Below are 16,822 nucleotides of genomic sequence, written 5' to 3' on the forward strand. Positions count from 1 at the left end.
TTTCCCCCTCCGCCTAGCTTTCTCCCTGCCCTTTTTCTCTCTCGCGTTTTCCTTCACCTTGATCTTTTGTTCTTTTTAAAAAAAATTTATTACCTTCTTTGTACCCCCGCTGCTCCGGCTCTATTTGTTTCTCGTTCTTCTACCTTTCCTCCGTCCCCCTTCCCTCCTCACTCCGCCGCCCCTCTCCGTGCTCCAGGGTGTTGGCTTTAGTGGTAGTGAAAGCTGCTTTGGCTTAAAAAACAGTTTGTCTTAATGAGATGGGGGGGGGGGGGGGGCGAGCAGGAGAGAGGGGCCGGAGGGTCACAGCTGAAGCCAATTGCGGCCCTTTCCTGTCTGAGGTGCTGCTGGCCGAGGTCAAGCTCAGGGTCACGCCGCCTCGTCACTCCGGCTGGGTCCTGGTGCCGGTTCTGATGGCCGCCAGCGTGTGTGTACGTGTGTGTACGTGTGTGTGTGTACAAGACAGCGGGTGTGTTTTTGTACGAGTTAAGAGGAGAGGGGCAAGAGGCACATCTGTTTCTGATCCCCCAGAAAGCACTGCTCTCCGGACCCGGAGGTGCTGGCGTGCTTGTGGAGGACTACGAAGGAGAGGGAGGGGAAGGCAGAGGAGAGGGGAGGGGAGGGGAGGGGAGGGCGAGTGAGCGGTCACACCATCACAGTATGGGTCGGGTACGATGTGGCGCGATGTGGCCTGTTTTTAACGCCACCTCCTCCTCCACTTCCGCCTCTTTTACACTTACACTTTCAAAATGTGAGCAAGTTCAAATAGGCATAACATGCCAAAAACCAAAGGTAACAAAATCTGCCTACGAGTAGTTCTAAAACTCACAATACCTCATTTGTTCAAGCCGAATATGAACTATGAACAAATTTAATATTTGGAGGTTATGCCCAGGACTATTTCTTAACTTGGACCAGTACCTTCCTGAAGCCCCTCCTGGTCATCTGGCAACCTCATGCTGACGATCAGGACTCTTCTTTTTTAATCTTTTGCTTTATTTAGTTGCGCAGTTTCAACAAAGCAACTATTGTGAGTAAATAAGTGAGGTTTAAAGGTACTGGCAGGTTGGATTTTGTTACCTTTTAGCAGAGCCAGACTGTTCCACTTGCTTCTAGTCTTTATGCTAAGCTAAGCTAAGCTAACTGACTGTCTGCTCCAGCCACATGTTTCACTGGACATTAGATATCAGGGCCCGAGCACTGACGTAGTCGGAGCGATAGACCTATTGTTCTTCTCATGTTTTATATTGTTATCTTATGTCATTCAGCATCAAAAGGACGTGCTTGGGTTACTGAAAAGTGTCTGCATGGTCAAGCGTAAGTACCCGCGCCGTGCGCAAAGGTGCAAGGGCCCGTACATCGCTGCGTGCAGCTTTAATATTAATAGTAGAGTTGTATGAATCTTCTCGTCTGATTATTTAAATTCAGCCTGTGACGGCATCTTGTGGGTATGAACAGTGTTTGGCTGCAGGAGGAGTTTCTCGTGACTGACCATTTAACATGGTTCATGATTGCTTTCTCTTGCTCTCTTTAAATTATGAAATCAATATTCTGTTATGAAGTCTTCAGACTTCTGTGAAATTTGATCAGCCGCTTTTTTTTTTTTTCTTCTCTTCCAACTTCCTCCTCTCATGACATAATTTCCCCTCATGCATTGATGAGGGCTTTTGTTTTGTCTACCGTCCAAGACTTTTTGTGTAGTTTGTGTTTGAAATGGACACTTCACCAAGTATACTATGTGGCACAGTATTTTCCTATCAAAGTATATTTTTTAAACCATGACCATGTGGAAATCTCACAACCTTGTGCAAAAGCCCCACTCCCCCTTCTCCCTCTGCCGTCTCTCTTCTGTCTCTGACTTTGTGGAGAAGGTAAGCTTGAGATGAAACACCACGTCAATCTTTGAACAGAGCCCGTAAAACAGGCGCATATTAACGAGCATGACTAACAAGCTGCAGGAGCTGAATCACACTGTGCAACACTCACACACACACACACACACACCTCCATCTCCATCATGTCTTCTGCATGATATAGTTTTTTTCCTCTCCCTTCGTGACTTTTGTTTTGTCTCTTGAGTTGCAGCTTTTTTCCATTTTCCACACATGTTTCATGCATGATGTACTCATGATTTTCCCCAATGTTGTGTCAAAGGATAATTCCAGTTCACTTCAACTTGGGCCTTTTTTCAGTAGCCTATTTTTGGCCACAGTTTTCATGGGTTGTGATAAGACTGTCGGCCAGTCACCAGCATAATTGCTGAGAACACTGAGTCAACAACAAAGTCGGCAAAATCACAAGAGGTCAGAGATCAAACGTTTCGCCAGATAGTCTGGAGGGAAAATGGAACTTGAGCTCAGCATACATGTTGCTAATAATCCTCATTTTATAGTAAAATTACAGCAAGTACATTAGGTCAAAGTTCAACCAGGAACTCTGTTGTGATGGATCACCAGTTACGCTGGATATTTTAGACCATAATGTTACCGTTTGCCCTCTTTTTTTGTCTTCTATATACATTTGACGAACCTACTGCTGTGTTTCCTGCCCTGTCTAGTCTTCATTTTGGCACTGCCGCTGTTCCCAGATCAGCAGTTCATTGGAAAGGATATCATATCCAATAATGCAGATGAAAGATCCCTACCAAAACAAATTGGTGTGATCTGGAATCACCTTTCAATTGCTTTCTTACACAGGTGAGAGCAAATCTTTTCAATGCAAAGGCCCAATGATTCAATAACCAAGGTTTGTGCTCTGTTGGTATCTTTCTTTATTCTTCTGAGTTTTTCTTCGGTCTTTGCTACGACACACCATTCACCCTTTCACAGGCTCAGACTCTCCACCCGACACACCTGAGCCAATAAAGTGGAACGTTTTGCCAGGAAAAGCTATTTCATTCTGTCTCCTCCCCCCTCTCCCCCTCTCTCCTCCTCCTCCCCCCTCTAAACTACCTCCATTACAGTCCCAGAGGCCCTAAAAACGGCCCCGTACTTAACTTCTCTCAAACCCCTGAACACAAGCATATCCACCATTCCCCCCTTCACCCCCCCCAACCTCTTCTCCTGTTCCCCAGCTCCTCTCTGGCTTCATGCCTTAAGCCGTCGAGCATTTAACTCCTCCCTTGCTCTCCCCCTTTTGTCTCCCCCCCTCCAGGCTACTCAAGAGAGGTTCTTTACAGCCCTGTCATCCTTGCCAGCGCAGTAAAAAACACATCTGGAATTGCACTTTACGTTCTACGCTCTCACCCCGTGTTTAAGAAGCCCACCCTCTCTTACCTCCCCCTTCATCCTCCTCCCCGATCCCTTTCCCTCACACACACACACACACACACACACACACACACACACACACACACACACACACACACACATTTAATGCAAGGGCCACGCCGCAGGAAAAACACTCCCATAACGAGTTACAAACACTGAAATAACACTGTTACCCTAAGTGAGATGTTTCTAATGAGGGCCGGAGAGGAGCGTGACAGAAAGGCACACATTTTGGGTGATGAGGGGGAGGGACGACACCGTGAAACAAGACGCAGGCATGTTGTATTTGACTGTATTCATCCACCCACACAGGCTGAGGCCATTTTGGATCTTGGTCAAGCTTCAGCTTCCCTCCCTGTGTTCTTTCAGAAGAAGAGTTCGTTGTACGGCCCCGTGTTCGCTCTTTTCGGCTCTTGTGTGAGAAAGTGTCTTCGGGTCTGAAGCGTGACTATATATACATTTAATAAGAGCCCGTGTGGTGTAGTAATGGGCGGTTGGGCTGGGCTACGGTACAGGGAGGAAATGTCAGCAACAGATAGAGAGCTAAGAGAGCGGCGAGAAAACAAATTGATTTCCTGGAATTGCCACCTCATCTGCTTTGATTGAGACTCGTGAAAATAATCGCTTTGCTGCAGTGTCTTAGTCAGTGTGTGTGTGTGTGTGTGTTTCCAGGTGTTTGAACCGCTTCACTATCTGTGTGAGAAAGTCTGAGTTATTGTTCCTCACCCTCTGTCTCATTTTTCCTGAACTGGCTCCAGCGATGGATAATAAAGGCTCAAGAAATCCTCCGGCTGTTTTACGCTCCCTCTTTTTTTTTTTACTCTGCAACTTAATCAGGATGAGAGAATGGGAGGAATGATTGAGGGGGGACGAAGGGGAAAATCTCCCGCATTTTCTGAAATGGAAGATTCAGAAATGAGAGGAATAACTCCACGAGAGATTGGGTTTCATTTGGAGCCAAGAACTTTTTAACCAAGACCATGTGCCACTTCTTGGCTGGTTTGTGTGTATGTATGCATGTTCATCATCTCTGTGTGTGTGTGTGTGAGTGTGTGTGTGTGTGTGTGTGTGTGAGTGTGAGTGTGACAGAGGGTCAGGTTTCGCGCTGAGGGGAGGTGCTCTGTGCTGTAAGGGAAAGAGAGCAGTGCTGCGGTAGGTAAATAGGGCGCTGACCCGGGCCTGCTAGTGGAACGCTCTCTTCTCCCTCTGCCAGAATCTTTTTTGTTTTGTCGTCTTCTTCTTCTTCTTCTTCTTCTTCTTCTTTGGGTGGTGGGGTGGGTGGAGTTTTGGTGTGTGTTGGGGGGGGGGGGGGGCTATTAACGAGCACCATCGTTTTTCTAATTAGTGCTTTGAAGAATATATTCTTAAAGACTGTCGGCCCTTCCTGCAAAACCTTTTGGGTTAGAAATGCATGAGAGAGAAATATAACGTATGCATATCTGTGTGTTTCAGTCTGTGCATGTGTGGACACTATGGGTGTGTGTGTGTGTGTGTGAGAGTGTGTGAGTAAACGTGCGTGCGTGTGTGTATAAATTTGTTTTCATTCTGCGGTTTTTCCTTTTTGTGCAGAAACTTTGCTGAAACTGACTTTGAGTTTCTCACGTCTCAACTCTCAACGACTTTTATACATGCACACACACTCTTGTCCCGTCCTAAAAGGTTTGGATGGACACACACACACACACACACACACACACATGCACACACACACACACACACACACTCACACACACACTAACTGCACTCCCAGTTCATTAAATCAAGGGGTTTCAGATCGTCTCTTCTTCCTGTATTCTCAGAGCTCAAGAGCAAAGGAAATTTTCCTTTCTCTTTTCTTCCCTCTCAAAACTTTCTTTTTTCCTTTCTTTCCTCTTCTGCTGTTTCTTTTCAGCGAGTCTGCTGCTCTCGTCCTGGCTTTGATCCCCCCTCTTCCCGCCCCCTCCACTCCTCCCAGGGCCTCTAGCCAGCTCACTGGAGCGGTTTCCTGAGTCTGCCCAGATTAATGAGTGTAACTTAGTGTGTGTGTGTGTGTGTGTGTGTGTGTGTGTGTGTGTGTGTGTGTGTGTGTGTGTGTGTGAGAGAGAGAGAGAGAGAAGGAGGGAGAAAGAATGCCTCAGTGTACCACAAATTGTGAGTGTGTGAGTGCATACTGTACAAGCCCTTGTGTGTGTGTGTGTGTGTGTGTGTGTGTGTGTGTGTGTGTGTGTGTGTGTGTGTGTGTGTGTGTGTGTGTTTGATCTGTGGTTTCCAAACCAAACTTTATTTTGTGGATTTTGTTTTCCAGAGATCATCAAAGTAAGTGATTCCACAGAAGGCTGGCTTTCGCGTTGCATGTGGGCCCTTTTTTTTTTTTGTTGTTGAAAGAATTCCCCAATCACGAGGATGCCGGGATACGTTTGCGATCGAGCGGCAGGCGTGTGCAAAATAAACCCAAAAAACCTGTCCTTTGTGGCACCGCGAGGGGTTCAGTTTGTGGAGCTGAGCATGAAAACTTCATTCACACACATAGTGTGAAACAATCTCAATACAACTGATTAGAATTCCTCCATGAAAACACAAAGTGCTAAAAATAATCCCCTGATTGGAGCCATGTGTTGAATTTGTGTGTGTGTGTGTGTGTGTGTGTGTGTGTGTGTGCATGCGCTGCGGTGGGTCGTACAGAAAGGCAGGAGGCAGCAGAGGGTGGGATGAATCAAACCCGAGTGAAAAAACAGTTTGTCTTTTCTCTGAGCTCCGATAATAACGCCACGTGAGTCCCCGCTGCACAGCGTTTATTTACTCTCACAACTCACAGTGTACACACTTTCACTCTCACACACACACATACATACACACACACTCGCTCTGTCGTCAGCACTGCAGACAAACACATACACACACAGACGCCTTCAAGCAGACTTACTAATATGGACATAAACATGTAATCACAACCATGCATGGTCCAGTTTCTCTCTCCGGTCTCCGGTCTTACACACACACACACACACACACACACACACACACACACACACACACACACACACAGATGGGGGAGGAGGCATGGAGGAGAGGGGGCTCATAATGGCCAGGTGGTTCTAGTTAGGATGTATTGCACCTGAGACCATTTGAAATAAAAGAAAAAACACAGAATGAATTAGTTTTCTTGGCCAAGTCATTTTCCAAAAAATTCAACTTGGGTGGTTCTTGTGTGTTACAGTAAAGTGACATAACATTTTAAAAAAGTGTTACACAGCAGCATTTAGAGTAGAATTTTGGATAAAATGTCTCTTTTTGTGAAACAGGAGTTTTTTAAAAGCTTTTTAGGGATTACTTCAGTATTTCACTTCCATACATTTGGGGGAAAAGAAAAGTTCAAATCAAAGCAGCAGGACGTATATTTCCCATGTATTCTGCTGTCCCTGGTACCTGGTACTTTGTCTTGTATCGCCTCGGTCGAGCTAATGCTAAAAGGTAGAGATAAAACAATGTCACTGATTGGTCAAAGAGACTTATCACTTGTGCAACACACAGTATTTTTTTAACAGCCAAGCTTTGGTCAAGCTTTGGTCTCTAGTGTGAGTCAAGCGCCAAAAAGAGATCCTACAATTCCCATGATGCAACCTGGCGTCGTTTATCAGATCCTCAATGTCTGATGAATGCCATCGTGTTTCAAACTCCACGTCCCTCATTTCTGACTCACGCGTTCTGGTAATTATCTGTGTGGTCCTCAAGCCCAAACTGAGATCACCCTGGTGACAACACGATGACATCATTAGGGCTATTATATTCATTTTTTTCCGAAGCACTTATTGTGACTTTTCGTCCATGTTGATTATGTTCAAACTACAACAAATACAACCATGGAAAGAATGAATCGTTCAAGTGTTGACTCATAAAGACTCCATGGTGGGAGCCACCATCAGTCCACACTGACACTTTAAAGGAGATGACAATATTGTAGATTATTGCAGTCACAGTCCGAGGTGTGAGTGGTTCATTCAGCTGTCAATCATCGTGAACAAGCGGAGGTTCCACAAACCCGGAGGAAAGTGGGCGGGATGTCCTCTGGGAGCGCGTGGTTGGACAGCGGCCTCGGAGGCAAATGTCTGCTTATTTGATAAGAAGTCGTCCGTCCTGAAGAAAAATAAACAGCCGAGCGTGCTGCTACTGCAGAGCCAGAGGAAGAGCTGTTACTAGAGCACAACACAATATTTACACTGCTGGACTGGACCGACACACAACCGCACAGACACACTCGCGCCCGCCAGCACATATACCTGAACACATGTAAGGGGAACAAACACTGAGACATGTGAAGATACACACAAACACAGAGGGGAAACAGCTGCTGGGGGTGAAAGCAGCATATTTTTTAAAGTCATTTCACTGTACATACAATCGAGGTTATGAGAAGATGCGTTGAGTACGTACAGTTGCTATTATTGCTGTTCATTGAGCTATTTAAAAGTATATCACTTTATAGGCTACTTAATATAAACTCAACTGTGCAGTTAAATAAGTACTAATGGACAGTTTAGATCACGGTTTCCAAACCTTTTCTCAGGAAATAAAATATACGGAATTGATGCTAAAAAAATCTTCTCACATTTTTTCACCCTTAAAAAACAACTACAGCTAGAAATCTAGTTTTGCTTTTCGGTGGTTTAAGGTCTCACCTGGCTGCAGTGATGCAGATGAGTACCCCAAAGCGCACGATGACATCACTGTTCACAAACAACTTAAAACCTTCAGCAAGAGTTAAGCACAGATTAGGGTTTTTTTTTCAGATTTTAGTCAGATATGAGGTCACTCTTTGAGCTCCAAAGATGGCAAAACATTTATCTGTAATAGCGTCTCAAATGTGAGATTGTGGATTTTTTTTCACAAATGGAAAGTGTTAGTTTGTTTGACAAAAGTTCAGCCAAACCGTTTGTGCTTAATACTCTTCTGCATTACAAAAGAACAAAGATTGTAGCAAATGTGAACTTCGAAAAGACTCGACCTAACAAAACAAGCCATTTGAAGAGCTCTGCTTGGGCTCTGTCGACTGGTGATTGGAAGTTCCCACTATTTCCTTACATTTAGGAGCATAAAGTATTGATAGCTGAACCTCGGACAGGTGCGTTGATTCACTGGCATTTTGAATCCATAATTGGTGGTTTCGTTGTGCTCTTTACTTTTGTACAGTGTTCATGATATCGCGTCCACCTCGCTGTGCTTGTATTCTGCCTGCATGAGCATCTTGTTTGTTTGGATAAGAAAGGAGGGGAGAGCCGAGGGACCGTGAGACTCTTGACCTCTTGGTTCTGAGCCCCGCCCTCTGGCTGTGACTGACAGATAGCATCAGTTCAGCTCCTTATCGGCTCCCTGCCCTCTGATCTGGAATCTGCCTCCCAGCACTGTAGCCAGGAGGAGGAGGAGGAAGAGGAAGAGGAGGAGGAGGAGGAAGAGGGTGGGATGAGGCGGGTGATGAGGGAAGACATGCCAAGGCAAGAGGGCACACAAGACACTCAAACAGTTATGCACATATATGGTAGAGTTGTGTTCAGCAATCCATGTTCTGTTTTATATTGTGACACATCTGTACTTCTTACAGATGTGTCACAATAAATTAATGTATGCAGATAAAACAGGAGAAACAACCCAGTATAGGGTTTGTTTAACTGAAACCAGGCAGCTTTAATACATGGATTCTTTACTTTCTCCTGCTTTCCCCTGAGGATTAGTCATAATGAGAGTTACTGCCAGTGGATGCCGTGTGTGTGTTATGGGAGTGCACGTGTGTGTGTGCGTGTGTGTGTATTGCTCTTGGATAGTAGGCCGTTCTGTGTTTGCGGCCTGTGTTTGGGAGTCTCTGTAAGTCATTTGGTGTGTTTTTTGGACGGAGTGAGATCATGCTTTGCCGCTGACGCCGAACATAAAGAGTCATTGAGTGGAGTGTGGACCATAGGCCAAGTCTGGAGGTACGGGGGAAACAGGGACTGTGTATGCACACACACACACACACACACACACACACACACACACACACACACACTCTGTCTCTCAGGGCAGTGAGTGTAGAGGGCTCCCGAGGGCCAGGGGGACTATCGTTTTCCCCGTTAATTATGACCGTCTGGCAGGCTGGAAAGCAGGAAGTCAGAGAGGGAGAGATGGAAAGAGGGAGGGATGGTAGATAGATGATAGGAGGGAAAGGGGGGGATGAGGGGGGATTTAGAAAGTAAGTCAAAATAAGGGAGGAGAAGCAAGAGGCTAAGATGGATGATGGGAGGAAAGAGGGAAACTATGAGAAAGGAGTGCAAGAAAATCTGGGGGAGTGACAGAGAGACAGATCCCCGAAAAACATTTGCCGGGAGGGTTTGGATGATAAAACCAGGTGCTTGATAAAAGGTGGAATGTCAACTTTTCTTCTTTTTAAAAAAAAAAAAACACGTCAGGTTTTTGGACGTTTTCTCTCCCCTCAGCCGCTCGGTCTTCTGGTGTTCACTCCCTGACTTCTGATATATAACTTTCACTCCCCAACATCGGCTTTAGTTCAACCTTTTGACCCCTTTCAGTAACACCATCTTGTGCCAATAACTTAACTTTACTGTTCAACTCCTCTGAGTGGTCGTTCCTCATCTGACCCCCCCCCCCCCCCCCCCGCCCCTCCCATCCCTTCCTCCCCCCGAGAGGCAAAACAAAAAGAGGTATATGTGGCAACACAGATATTAATGTTGGTTGTTTCAAAAGCCAAGTGCTGTGAGGACAGTTGAGGCCACGCAGCTATGTGAGTTGAGCTGAGCAGAGCGGTCCTGGATTTAACTGGCTCCAGGTCCAATTAGGACAGTCTGCCACATCTGGACACAGTTAGAGTTAAAGTCAAAACTCACACTTTGCTCCAATAGGGGCATAAAGTCACAACTTTTACTCTACAAAGAGCGGAGTATATTTACAGCTCAGCAGCAGTCATAACACGGCTACAGATAAAACCTGAAAGAGGAAGAAGGCAGCGTGAGATGGAGTGAGGCTGGCGTGCTGCTGTCAGACTGAGTCAATAAGAGGATTTTTCGCCCCCATGTTGCAACATATTAGTTATGTTTGAGGCTTTTGCAAACAATTACTGGAAAAACTGCAAGATCAAGATCTAACAATGCTCTGTGTTTAGCCTTCCAGTTTCTATTAAGTGTACAGACTCGGGGCCAAGAAACACAGATATGTTCTCATATGGATGGAAACACATCGATCATAGGAAGGTTGGATTTAAACAAGAACAAATGTTTTTACAAGATTTTCTAGCATATTGTTTTGTTGTTGAAAATGAGCCATTTAGTGGTTCCTAGGCAGCCAATAAAAGCTCAGATTTTAAACACAAAATGTAAAAAAAAACATGGTTTATTACCCTTAGACAGAGCCAGGCTTGCAGTTTCCATTATTTTTAAAGTTACCTAAGCTAACTTGATTCTGTCAGTAGCGTCACATTTAACATACAAACATGCCTCAATCTTCTAATTCAACTCTAACACAAGAATGCAAATAAGCATACTTCACAAAATGGCAAACTATTAAAGTGAGCCCAACTTATATATTACTATATTAAAAGATGCCACAAGTTACAACTATACAATACAATAAATGAATCCCTTTTCTGCTTCTGAAGAAGCTCTTGTAGTTTTCTTTAGATGGCCTTAAATTATGATGGTTTCAATCAATTATCATGTTTTATCCATCAATGACATAGTCTTCTGCGCTAGATTTTCATAGTGAGGCTGCAAAGAAGCCAAATCATTTGCCCAAACACGAGAATAAATATTGAAGCTTTTGCAATGTGGAAACAACTAGGTGGTGGAACAGGATCCAAACAGAAATGGAAAGTTACAGATTTGTGACAATGACCCACTGTGTCGTACTGGAGAGGCATTAAGTTGCAAAATCTCTGGAAGAAACAAGTAAACACAGTAAATCAAATAAATCTCAACAAACAGATGCCATCACTGCTGCAAGAACTCTGGGACAATAAAAATTTAAAAAAAACTGTTGCAGAAAATTGCATCCCGGAGTCTCAGTGGAGATATGAGGCAGCCGCTCTGCAGAGAAACAACATCTAACGGCACATTCCACATCATGACACACACAGTAACTCAGCCTGAGGTCCGACCCCACCTGAGCCTGGATCTCTGTCTCAACAGCACAATCACACTGGAATGAGAACCAATAACTGACAATTACCCTCCATATCCCTCCATCGCACACACGGAAAGTCAGCTTTGCATCAGTAAGAATGCAAAAGAACAATAAAATGTCAGGATATGAAAAACTCCTGCGGCAACAATCCACAGTTAAAGTACAAGATCTTCTCTCTTTGAGTGTGTGTGTGTGTGTGTGTGTGTGTGTGTGTGTGTGTGTGTGTGTGTGTGTGTGTGTGTGTGTGTGTGTGTACACATCTGAAAGAAAAAGACGCCATAAATCTTATTGAGCCTTACTGAGAATTTGGGTTGTGAGTCTCGATGTGAAGCCCGAGGCTCAGTTATCAGTGTATCTATAAAACTGAGGCAAGCTAAGAAATAGTAAAGTACATTTATTATAGTAGTGTACAGGTACTTCATTATATACTTTATTGTACTTCATTACATTCATCTGATGGCTGTTTTTACGAACACGTATACTTTGCACAATCAAGATGTATGGAAAACAAACAGAAAGCTCATAAAACGTGATGTATCATGAAACTATTTTTATATTTTTAAAGAATCTCTAGTTTGTTATTAAGGAACTAATTGTACATTTCCTGTACAGACTCAGTAGCTACTTGTTAGTTTTTCAGGACGATGCTTTATTTTACCTAAGGGGGCACAAAAAGGAGAAGAAGAAAAAACTTGAACGATGAGGATTAGTTAGCTTTACAGAGTGATGCAACGTTATTGTTGAGGCTGTAGCTTCATATACACACATAAAAGTGATATGAATCTCATCATCTAGCTCTCAATAGGAAAAGCAATTTAATTATTCCTCTTGAGAAAACACTATTATGTAAAACTAACCATTTGGGTTATGTACAATATGTCCCAAAGCTGAAAACAGGGTGGAGTTATGGAGACACATGGTCAAAAGTCACTTTTTATGTCTCCAGCATCTTGTTTGATTTGAGGCCACATCAAACAGAGTAGCTCAAGATGTTCAACACTATGCGTCTATAAACATATTGTAAATTCCTTCATTTTCATGACGACAGGACAGTTTTTCAGTTCAAGTGAAATATTCAGTACCATTTGAAGTTGTAGGACTAATGTTCCTCTGACTCAAATACAGGCTTTGTGTACTTTCTCTTGAATCTTAAAGAAATCATGTGCGTGAAGCTGCAGTTCAGAGGCCATAAAACTCCATCATTCAGTTTTCCGTAAAGACGTTTTCCCATGAGCTCCATCTGTGAGGTCCTTTTTTTTCAATTTAGGAGTGCCGGGGAGAAAGTTAGAAAAAGAAGAAGAAAAAGCAGCTGACTCCTGCTTTGAATCCCTCATTGGACCGCTCTGTTGTGTGCTCTGCAGTTCTTCAGCTGGCATGAGTTTATTTTTAAGTGTATATGCTGAGAAAACGTCAGGAAGTAGAAGTCCTGCCACTGTGCTGTTCCCATCATGCTTTATTTAATCCTTTATCCAGATACTGTAATGGGATTATGTGTCAAGAATACGAAGGCCTTCACTGGATCGGTACAGAAACACCTGTTGTTTAAAATCTCTGGGTTATTGTTCGGACATGAACCGTGTCTGAGGGTGTTTATGGAGCAACCAGCAGTATGTTGCTCAAGTCAGTGTTGATGAACCCTGAAACTCACACAGAGCTCTGGGTTGTTGTTGTTTATTTTAATGAAAGACTCTGTGTTACTTTGAAGAATAGCTTTGGATTGTTTTCAGGGTTATCTCAATACATTATAGTCTTTACTGGCGGTGAAGTGAGGACCGCACAGTGTTCCCCGTACAAAACGGGACAACATTCACGGCTTTTGTTTTGTGCAAAGCTTCACTCTAAAGAACCTTATAAACTGCCAAATAGCAGCAATCTTGCAAGTGTCTGTCACACTGTGTGAGATGGGTCCAATAAAATGTGGGTCGCAATCTGTGTCAGACTGTGCGGTGTCTGTTTCTGAGGAAGGAGAATGCAGTGGCGGCCCGGTGAAACGTAGAACTAGGATGTAAAAAAAGTACAAGTAGAGACGTGTCATCAACCCGCATCGTCCATCTGCACCGCTGTCATTCTAAAATGCAGAAAAACAAAAACAAGCTTTGCCCCAGAACCAAGAGAGTCCCGAGAGAGAATAGCACTGTTGTTTTGAACTCCATTCAAATGGCTTTTCACAGTGATGCTTAAGCATATGTTGGTCGACTTAAGGCGTCAATATGTTTCAACATAGGTGCTTATCTCATGCATTTTTTTTCTCAAAGTGTGTGTTAGTATTGTTATGTGCATATTTAAACAATAATTACATCTCTCCACTGTTTATGACAGCTTGCTTTACACCACACTTCTGAGTGTGGTTGTCTATAACAGTGATAAACACTTTTGTCTTCAGATGTGTCACACAAACTATTTCATTTTGAGCAAAACATTTTGAGCTCTTCACCGGCTTTAATTAATGGATTGATTACCACAGAGTCTGGTGTATAAAGATCTTTAAGTTCAGCTGAAGCCAAAATGAGACTCCAGCAGTCTGAGATATTCAAATTTTAAAATGGACATTTATTAAACTGGATACCCACGTGCACTGATCAATAACCCTTTCATTGTAAAACTGAATCTAACCTTTAACGTTTATTCTTAGTAACTTTTGACAAACAGCAAATCCAAAATGATTAATTAAACAGTATACCAGTGAACAATAGAGAGAGAGATACACGATTCCCCTTCTGTCTTAGTTTTATAAAGGTGAGAATGAAAACTGTGCTGATTTAGTACTTCTATGCGCCACAAAGCACAAGTGTGCGTGTGATTCAATCTGGTTTTGTCACACCGAGGAAGTGACACAGCTGCTAAGGTCAGCGGGATACAGAGAGGGAAGGAGAGAGCGGGTCGTTGTCATAGCGCCCAGCTAAACAATGGAGTGAAGAGGTCGGAGAAGAGGCAACGTCACACGGTGGAGACCTTTGAGGAAAAACAAATCCCCTCATACTCTCCACAAACACACACTCACTGATGAACAATGCACAGTTCAACAGGGAGACACACTGGACGAGTTCACACCTGACAGACAACACCCAAAACTCTCGGCGCTCTCACTCCATCTGACTCTTCTGTGTTGGGAAAACGCACAAATCACAGCACACCAACACACAACGCCGACACCCCCATCTCTCCTTCTCACTCTCCATTACTTTCATAACAACATTTATAATCATCTACATGACAATCTGTGTGGGGCTCTATAGTGAGGCTCGGGGGTGACGAGGGTTAGCGCTGAAGGGAAGCGGTGCATGCTGGGATTGCGGCCTGCTGAGAGAGTGGCATTCTGGGAGGCGGTGTCCTGCAGGCAGGGCCTCTGGGGGATGCAGTATGGTTAATAGGCCTTTCATGGCCGCCGCACAAAGCCTTTTGTCCCGAGCTAATTCATCCAACCCTGCATGGAGAGATGGAGGGGGGAGGGGCATCATGGAGGGTTTTAGTGGGGCTGGGTGTCCCCCTTTTCTCTCTCTCTCTCTCTCTCTCTCTCTCTTTCTCTCTCTTTCTCTCTCTCTCTCCCTCACTACTCTGTAGTGCAGTGCAGGGTGGCGCTAGTGTGAGGCAGCCACATACAAACAGAGCCCCGCTCGGTAGCAACAACACCAAAACATTGGCAGAGCTTGCAAAGTGCTGGCAAACTGCAGCACAACACTGGAAAACACCAACGATTAATGACTCCTTGAAAACATCTTGAGGCTGGAACTTCCTGCTGGGTATGACGTGCAGAGTCAAAGGATGTGGATATTCAAATGTGGAGTGGGGTTTTTGATTAATTGATAAAAAAGCTGAAATATTTGCCAACACTGTCTGCAATTTCCCCTGAACAAGAGCAACAGGTGTCATAAAATGCCACAGCTTGGCAGTGAATGGAGCCCTGCTGGGTTGCAATAACCCCTCAGGTACATCATGGTGGGAGTTCCTGCATTCACAGAGGCTTCCCACCATCAGACCCCCCTATCAAACCCTGTGATCTGGGAATAGTCAGTTATTAATGAACTGGACAGGAACGGCTGCCCTCATTTCAAAGTGTGCTGATTGAAGTGGAGAAGAGAATTCCAGAGCGTGCACAAGGAGGGGGGGGGGGGGGGGTCGAGCTGTGATCACTGTAGTATGAGAGTGTGTGTGTGTGTGTGTGTGTGTGTGTGTGTGTGTGTGTGTGTGTGTGCGCGTGCAGCATGGTCCTGACTGGGCTCGTCCAGTTCACAACAACACAACACAGCACTGCACAGCTGCACTAGAGGGCCTGCAGGCTTCAATGGACGAGGGTCAATACAAACTCTGTGGGGACCAACGCATACCAAATCAGGGGGAACAGAGCAGGAGGAGGGGGAGGGGGCGCACTTTTCACCTCCAGGACACCGTAGTTCTTAAGAAATTAAGTTTCTGGGAGTTTTAAAATCTTAAAAAATTCCATGTTTTCACATTAAAACTGGGAATACAGGCTTAAGGTTTGCACCAAACTTCTGGAAAGTCTCAATGTGTTGTGAGTAGGAGTCTGTAGTCTGGAGAAACGGCGGCGCACTACCCAGCTCTGGGATTTTGGGAGCCAGTCCCTATTGTTCAGATCCCTCCTCCTGCTTGGGAAGTGGGAGGACCCGAAAAGGCGTCGCAAAAGGGAGAATTGTTTGAGAGCTCAGTCATCCAAAAACGGCCTTTCAATGTGAGAACTTGGGGAGCCGAAGAAAATGTCGGTGGCATCGCAGTAAATTACCAAAGCAGCGAGGCTTTAGAGGGAAAAGAGAAGCAAAAACTGTTGTTTTCTGGGACTAAAGTTCACCGCAGAGGAGAAGACGAAGAGAAGATCGCTCGGTTAAAACGAGGTGTGAGCACCAGATAGAGCGGTTTTGGTAAGTTTTGTCCCTTCATGAGGTCCATGTTTCTGCGGTGTTGCGCTTTGTATCAACATATTTTACAACGTTTTTGATACAAGTAACAGTTTTGGTGCTAGTTTGCAGTCTGGCGCGAGACTCTACCAACTCACTTGTTACATTATTTAGAGAGAAAATTGTGATTTAGGAGTTAGATTGGGCTACTACTTTACGCTGTTGACTACTTTGATAGCCATATTTGTTTTGTTTTTTACTTGCTTATAGATGCTCATATACTTTGCCTCAACTTTCTCCATCACACATTAACTTCAATTGTGTTGAAGTGTGCGTGTGTGCTCTTTGTGTGCGACTAACTTAGAATAAAAACGTTCACTTTGCTTTGGGACGTAGCCTGTTGTTGATTGGTTGAGTGCTGCGTCCAAACTTTCCAAAGTTTTTGTTCATTTTCTGGACGTATTCGCCGACTTTAACATCCCGATACATGTCCGAGGGGAGCGATCGGCTTTGCGTGACACGTTGCAGACATTCATAACTGTTTTAAGACGTCCGTGTGTGTTT

The 16,822-nt window shown here is 44.4% G+C and overlaps 1 protein-coding gene across 2 annotated transcripts in view; it reads left to right on the forward strand.

Annotated features, from left to right (window-relative positions):
* Nucleotides 1-16,822, forward strand: part of boc (BOC cell adhesion associated, oncogene regulated) — a 45,161-nt gene that overhangs the window by 4,445 nt on the left and 23,894 nt on the right. The window contains exon 1 of one of the 2 annotated variants that reach the window (XM_068582261.1): nucleotides 16,087-16,282. The exons of the other annotated variant lie outside the window; for it this stretch is intronic. The gene's annotated coding sequence lies outside the window, so the exon portion shown is untranslated. Of the gene's footprint in view, nucleotides 1-16,086; nucleotides 16,283-16,822 lie in introns of those variants that run through there. 2 annotated transcript variants of the gene reach the window in all.

Source organism: Clinocottus analis, unplaced genomic scaffold, assembly GCF_023055335.1.
Source record: "Clinocottus analis isolate CAN_PGR_092001 unplaced genomic scaffold, fCliAna1.0.p SCAF_18, whole genome shotgun sequence".
Taxonomy (NCBI): Eukaryota; Metazoa; Chordata; class Actinopteri; order Perciformes; family Cottidae; genus Clinocottus; species Clinocottus analis.